Consider the following 7,309-nt stretch of genomic DNA (forward strand, 5'->3'; position numbering starts at 1 on the left):
CCCGAATGTAGAAACCGCAGTGCCTGGAATACTGAGCGGCATATAGGAGACCGCTGCTGAGGGAGGAAATAAACATAAAGCAGGAAACAGTGTGAGGTTAAGGGCATGGACTCCAGGACCTGGCTTGCGTTGAATCCTGACTTGCCCCCCTGTGTGACCTTGGGCACTCTGTGACTCAGTTTCCTCATCTGTAGTTGGACTCAACTAAAGGGTAATAGGACGGGAAGTCAGAGGTCTGGAAGAGAGAGGGAAGAAGGCAATTCTCAGCTTCCTCCTTGCTCTGGATCTCAGTCTGACAATAGCCATGTCACTCCCCCCAAACCCCTCACCCATGGCTCCAGCCCGCCCTGGGCTTGGACACCAGACTCCTTTCTTGACTGCTTTAAGCCAGAAGCTAGGGATGCTAGTTCCTGGGTCCCTCAGCATCTTCTGCCAGTGTCCTTAAGCCTGTCCCCCACCTCTATAAATAGCCCCTTAACTCAAATCCCAAGAACCATCTGAGTGGGACTCCTTTTTCCTGCCTGGACCCTGGTGGACACAATTAGCACAACAAACTTTGAGTTTGCAGCAAATGCCCTCCTCTTGTGGAAAGCTTTGAATTCTTTGCCCAAGTCTGCACAGGTCTTTTGCAGGAATAGTAGACTATGAAAGACAGTACCAAAAATACACAGCAAACCATGCTGTGCCATCAGGGGAGTTTCTGGGGGCCACCGAGGAAGGCTTTGTAGAGAGGTAGCATCCTGCGGTGTCCTGAAGGTCACGTCGAAGTTTTGCAGAAGGAAGAGCAGAAGGCAGTCCAGGACAAAGAAGCAGCGTGGGCGAAAACACAAAGCCATAAAGTAGGAAGGATTAGCAGCAAGGAAGCCCGGGTCCTTGTCTAGGCTTTGCTCCTGACAGGCTGTGTGACACGGGACAAATCACGCCCCCTCTGATCCCTGCTTTCCTTGCCTGCCAATACAGACGAAGGCATTAGGCTAAGACAGCATTTCTCAGATCACTCGGGAACCTTGTTTACTTATTTGTAAACTTATTTGGGGGATATAATCAGGGATATAAATCTAAGGTGTACAGTGTGTTGATCTGATACGTTTAAAGTTTGCAATATGATCAGTGTTCTAGAGTTAGGTGGCCTTCTATCCTGTCGTGTAATTATCATTTTTTGTGTGTGATGGGCACAATTAAGATCAGTCTCGCAGCAACTTTGAAGTTCATGGTACAGAACCGCTGTCTTTAATCTCATTGCTGTGCATTGGGTCTCTAAGACTTATCTACTTGTTCCAAGTTTGTCTCCTTAAATGACATCTCCCCCATTCCCGCACCCCAGCCTCTGGTAACAACCATTCTGCTCCCTGTTTTTATGAGCTTGGCATTTTTTAGATTCCACAAATAAGTAGTATCACATAGTGTTTGTCTTTCTCTGTCTGACTTACTTCACCTTGCATGACGCCCTCAAGTTCTGTCCATATTGTTGCCAATGGCAGGCCCTCCTTCTCTCTCACTGTGTGTGTGCATGCATGTGTAACATTTGGGTATGGAGATAAGGGAACCCTTGTGCACTGTTGGTCAGAACATAAACTGGCGTGACTAACCTTTTCTAACTGAGGAAGACAGTACAGAGGATCCTCGAAAAATTAAAAATAGAGCTACCCTATGATCCGGCAATCCCACTTCTGGGCATATAGTCAAAGAAGATGAAAATGGGATCCCAAAGAGAACTCCGTGTTTCTTGCAGCATTATTCCAGTAGCAAAGACATGGAAACAATCTAATTATCCATCAACAGGTGAACGTTAAAAAGTTGTGGTATAGATATACCAGGGGTCCTGTCCTGTCAAAAGCAATTCTGATTCATCGGGTTCCTCTGGGGCCCGAGACTCTGCATTTCTTTTTCTTTGCTTTTATTTTTTATTATTTTTAAAATATTTTGTTTATTTATTTAACAGAGAGAGACACAGCGAGAGAGGGAATACAGCAGAGGGAGTGGAACAGGGAGAAGCAGGTTCCCGTGGAGTAGGGAGTAGGGAGTAGGGAGTCCCATGTGGGGTTCGATTCCAGGAATGACCTGAGCCAAAGGCAGTGCTTAATGACTGAGCCACCCAGGTGCCCCTTATTTTTTATTTTTATTTTTTATTTATTTTTTAGAAGATTTTATTTATTTATTTGACAGAGAGAGAGATCACAAGTAGGCAGAGAGGCAGGCAGAGAGAGAGGAGGAAGCAGGCTCCCCACTGAGCAGAGAGCCTGATGTGGGGCTTGATCCCAGGACCCTAAGATCATGACCTGAGCCAAAGGCAGGGGCTTAACCCACTGAGCCACCCAGGCACCCTATTTTTTTTTTTTTAAGTAATCTCTACATGCCAGGTGGGGCTCGAAATCACGACCCCCAGATCAGTTTCCCACGCTCTATGGACTGAGGCACCCTCGAGATTCTGCATTTCTGACAAGCTCCCAGATAGTGCCAATCTTGGACCGTGTTTCAAGAACAAGGGGCTAAAACGAACTCAGATTTCCCTCCAGGCTCAGTGACTCTAGAACTCTGTTCCTCACTATTTTCACGCCTGAGAGCACCAGCTCTTGCTGAGAGAGATCGCTGTTTCCAGACCCGCCTCTCTGGATCTCTGTGCGCTAGTCTGGAGCTGAGAGGGTGACATTTCTGGCAGCCCCCTCCCCCAGCCCCTTCGCCGGCAGATCTGAGCGCTCAGATTTACGGAAGAACACAGTACTGTCAGCGATGATCCAGTGTGGTTTGAAAACTGTGTCACCTACTCGTGTGGCTGGATTCACAGTCGCTCAACCCAGGGGAACACTGAGGAACCTGAGGACGCTCCCCCATCTCTCCCTCAACCCTTTCTTGGCCTCTGCAATTGACAGCATCTAAAATCCCAGCCTTAGCCTCATCTCCATGGATCTTGATCGCTTTTGGGGGACCCATTCTGTGAAAATTAAAACTTCTCAGCGAGGAAAGATTCTTTACCCTTTGCCAGAACTCCCTTTATTGGATTCCTTTCTGGGAATTCCAGAAGGCCCTTGCTTTTACAGACGGGGAGACCGAGACTGGGAGAGGGGGAAGGACTGGCCACACCATGAGTTCCTCATTGAGCCCAGATTTCTGGCCAGCCGGTGGTTGGCTTCTTGGGATTAGGCCTGTGGAAGCAGGCAGGCCCAGATCACACTTTGAAAATCGTGACAGGGTGGCTTTGAGTCACACAGATGTGGATTCAAATCCTAGATCATTTAAAAAACATCGGTATTTAGGGGCGCCTGTGTGGCTCAGTGGGTTAAGGACGCCTTTGGCTCAGGTCATGATCTCAGGGTCCTGGGATCGAGTCCCGCATCTGGGCTCTCTGCTCAGCAGGGAGCCTGCTTCCCGCCTCTCTGCCTGCCTCTCTCAGAGTAGCTCAGTCGGCTGAGCCTATCAGCTCAGGTCTTGATCTCAGACTCATGAGTTCAGGCCCCACATTGGGGTCCATGCTGGGAGTGGAGTCTACTTAAAAAAATTAAAGGAGTGCCTGGGTGCCTCAGTAGGTTAAGCACCTGACTCTTGTTTTTTTTTGTTGTTGTTGTTGTTTGTTTTCTTTTTTTTATCTAATTTCTTTTCAGTGTACCAGAATTCATTGTTTATGCACCACACCCAGTGCTCCATGCAACACGTGCCCTCCCTAATACCCACCACCAGGCTCCCCCAACCTCCCAACCCCCACTCCTTCAAAACCCTCAGATTGTTTTTCAGAGTCCATAGCATCTGACTCTTGATTTCAGCTCAGGGCGTGATCTCAGGGTTGTGAGATTGACTCCCACATCAGGCTCTGCTCTCAGCAGGGAGTCTTGGGGGGAGGGATTCTCTCCCTCTGCCTCTCCCCTTGCCCCGCAAGCACTCTCTCAAATAAATAAATAACTTAAAAAAATTTTTTTTAAAGAGTTATTTATTGAGCACCAACTGTTCGGCAGGCATTGGGAATATAACTGGAAAGCTGGACACAGTCCTTACAGTACAGTGGGAAGTGCTGGGTATATTAATAGGAAGAACTTACTTTGATTTCTACTTATCAGGTCCTGTACCCCAGGTTTCACATATGTTTGATTCTCGTTACCACTCGGTGAGGTAGGGACTGCTGTGACCTCCCTTTGCAGGTAGGAAAGTGGAAGGCCAGCTAACTGTCCAGGGTCACACAGCTAGTAAATTGCAGGGGTGAGACCTGAAACCATCGTGTCTGGACCACAGCTCATGCTCTTAACTACCATTGTACCACTAATTCCTCTCCAAAACCTCATGCCAAAGAGGAGGGCAAGGTTTTATCTGTACTTTTCAGAGAAGATCAGAGAGGTTAAGTAATACTTGGAAAGCTGTGCAGCCCACGAGGGGCTGGTTTGGCCTTTGAAATCAGGCTCTGAGCTCAGTGACTTTGGGTGGGCCCCTCCCTGGGTGGACCCCTCCCCACAACTGTCTACCTTTGGAAGTGGCCGTGAAGATTAAATGAAGTAATGAGTGTGAAGACATTGGCACAATGGGATGAGGCAAAATGGAGCATGTAGTGCTTAGTCTCCCTGGGACCTGCCTCCTGTTCTCTCCCCCAGGAGGGGACACCTCCTATATATTTAACAAGTTAGCCTTTCCAAGAGGAACCCCTAGAGGCCATGACTAACCCAGAAAGGAAGCTGCTTGAATGGCGAGCTTTTAGGCAGACTGGAATGGCGATTTAAACAAAATTTTTATGGACATATTTTTCAACATACCATCACGTTCACCACTCAAGTGCACGGTTCAGTGGTTTGCAGAGAGTCGTGCCACCATCACCACCAGCTAATTTTAGAGCTCTTTTCTACACCCCCCACCAAAGAAAACCCATACACTTTAGCAATCATTTGGAGCTGACGAGGCTTAGACTGGAAGATGAAGTCACTCAGACTGGTTTTGTCGGAAGCATGGCAGGTCATTTGGAGCGTGGTGGGGGATTCCTCCCAAATCATACCTCAAACAACTGCTCATTTCTCCCATCAGAAAGCTGTCTATGGGACACAGTGTCTTCCATTCTCTAGTCTTTAGGTCCAAGAAATAATGACATTTTTTTTTCCTGTGGAGAGTAGGGCAGGGACTTCCTGAGGGTTTGGAAAGTAGCAGGTCATTGTGGGAGGGGCCAACTACCCCAAAGAGGATGGTGGAGAAGGAAGTGAGGGTGGGGAAAGGCAAGGCTGGGTCCCACACTTAGCAGCAAGCCTCCCCTCCCCCACCAGATGGATCTTTCAGAATTGTGACTTGGATCGTGTTGTTTTCCTCCTTGAAACTCTCCAATGGCTTCCCTTATTTTTTTGGAGGAAAATCCAGAGTCCTTAGTAGTCAGGCCTCCCAGCTTCATCCCATGTTGTGTTTCCACCCATGCTCTTCCTTCCAGCCTCACACGCTGCTTTTCTGTCCCTACTTTGCCTCCATCAGCTTTGGGCAAACACAAAAATGTGCACTCCTCGTAGAACAAATTAGAGAAAAGATTTTGTTCTCTCTGCCTGATGCCTTTTTATAGCACACAACCTATGCAACTGAACCCAGCAGTCGTGCCTTAAATAGGCCAAGTCACCAACAGGCAAGATGTTGACATCTAGGAGCAGTGGAAAGACTTCACAGGGCTTGGAGGGCGTCTCTGAGGGTGGGAATCCCAGCTCTGCTACTGGCCCACTCTGTGGTCTAGGGAGGGTGATTCCATCTAAAAGGTGTGAGTGACCCCCACCTTGGAGGACGGAGAGTGCCGTGAAGATATAATGAAATCATTGTGCTGGGCCTGATGGATGCCCCAGATCCCTACTTCCATTTAACAGAGAATCAATGATGTCAGCAGTGCATACACATTTTTCCATAAAAACACAAAATTTTAAATGTCTTTTGTCTGCTTCTCCTCACTACAAATACTCCTCCATTTTTACTAAGCACGCTGGATGAAGTCTGAATGACAGCAGACTCCTAATTTGTGCCCATCCCCTTCCACTCTTACCCCTCCAATGCCTTCAGGAGTCACAACAAAACATGTTTAAAACCAAATCTGGTCATGTCACCCCACACCCCACTGCCTGCTTCAAATTCCTCATCATTCTGGTCTCTGACCAAATGTCAACAGTGAAAGAGCCTTCCAGTACTGCTCAGTCAATGCTAGGTGGACCCGGCTAATGGTCTGAGATGGCCACAGCTGGTGTGCCACTATGGGAAATGGCCCAAAGCCCCCAAGGAAACTCACCAAGGGTCCAAGGGCAGTCTGGGCTTGGGTTGTGTGGTTTCCATGCCAGCCTAGAGAGTCATGGGGAAGAACTAATTGCAGCTGAGGATGTGACTGGCTAAAACCTCTAATGGTCTCTGTCCCCTGGCCCAATGTTCTGCTTTGGGCTCAACCGCTGGGCAGGAGAGCTTGGAAAAAGGGAGCCACATCGCGGAACCCAAGCACGGGGCAGGGAAACAGGCCTCGCAGGGTAGCCGTTCAACAGCGACACCGTGTGGTGGCGACAAGAGCAACAGGCGCCCGGTTTTGAGGACCGCACAGGAAGACAAAAGGCTGGGCAGCCTAGCTGCTCAACAGCGACGCGCTGTGTCAGTGGCAGGAACGGCAGCCTAGTGGATGGATTCCCCCCCACCCCCCAACCCCCCCAGACCCCCCCCACCCCCCACCCCGGCCTTGAAGCAAGACTCGCTCCCTTTGGACTAAGTAAACCCCAGAAACTCTTGGAAGTGTGGAATAAGGGGTGTCTCCAAAAAGGGACAACGAGAGTCGCCTGGGTGGTACAGTTGGTTGAGCGTGGGGCTGTTGGTTTCAGCTCAGGTCTGATCCCGGCATCCTGAGATCAGCCCCGCAGAGGGTTTCCTGCTCAGTGGGGAGTTGGCTTGGGTTTCTCTCTCCCTCCCCTTCTGTCCCTCCCCTTGCTCTCTCTTTTGCAAATAAATAAATAAATGTAAAAAAAAAAAAGAGAGAGAGAGAGAGAGAAAGAAAGGGACATGAGACTTTCTGCTAAGAAGGGCATGTGAGGGCTCAAGAGATTAATTAGAGGACTGGAGAGAGGTGATTTTACCTGCGCTGAGCTCATACTGCAAGGCAGGCTGGGTCCAGCCAATGAAACAAAGAATGAACAAAACCCAAGAAATAATACCATCACACAGAACCGCACAGAAAAAGAAGCTTTTTTTTTTTTTTTTTTTTTTTTGCCGGGGGGTGGGTATGAAGCACGTTGAGAAATAATGTGGTAACAACTGGAAAGCAATTCTTGGAGGAAATCTATGTGCACACTTAGCCCTTGCGGGAAACGCATGACCCCGAAAGTACACACTCCACACTTTC

The sequence above is a fragment of the Lontra canadensis genome, unplaced genomic scaffold, assembly GCF_010015895.1.
Source record: "Lontra canadensis isolate GAN:19392208 unplaced genomic scaffold, GSC_riverotter_1.0 scaffold169, whole genome shotgun sequence".
In the NCBI taxonomy this organism is placed as follows: Eukaryota; Metazoa; Chordata; class Mammalia; order Carnivora; family Mustelidae; genus Lontra; species Lontra canadensis.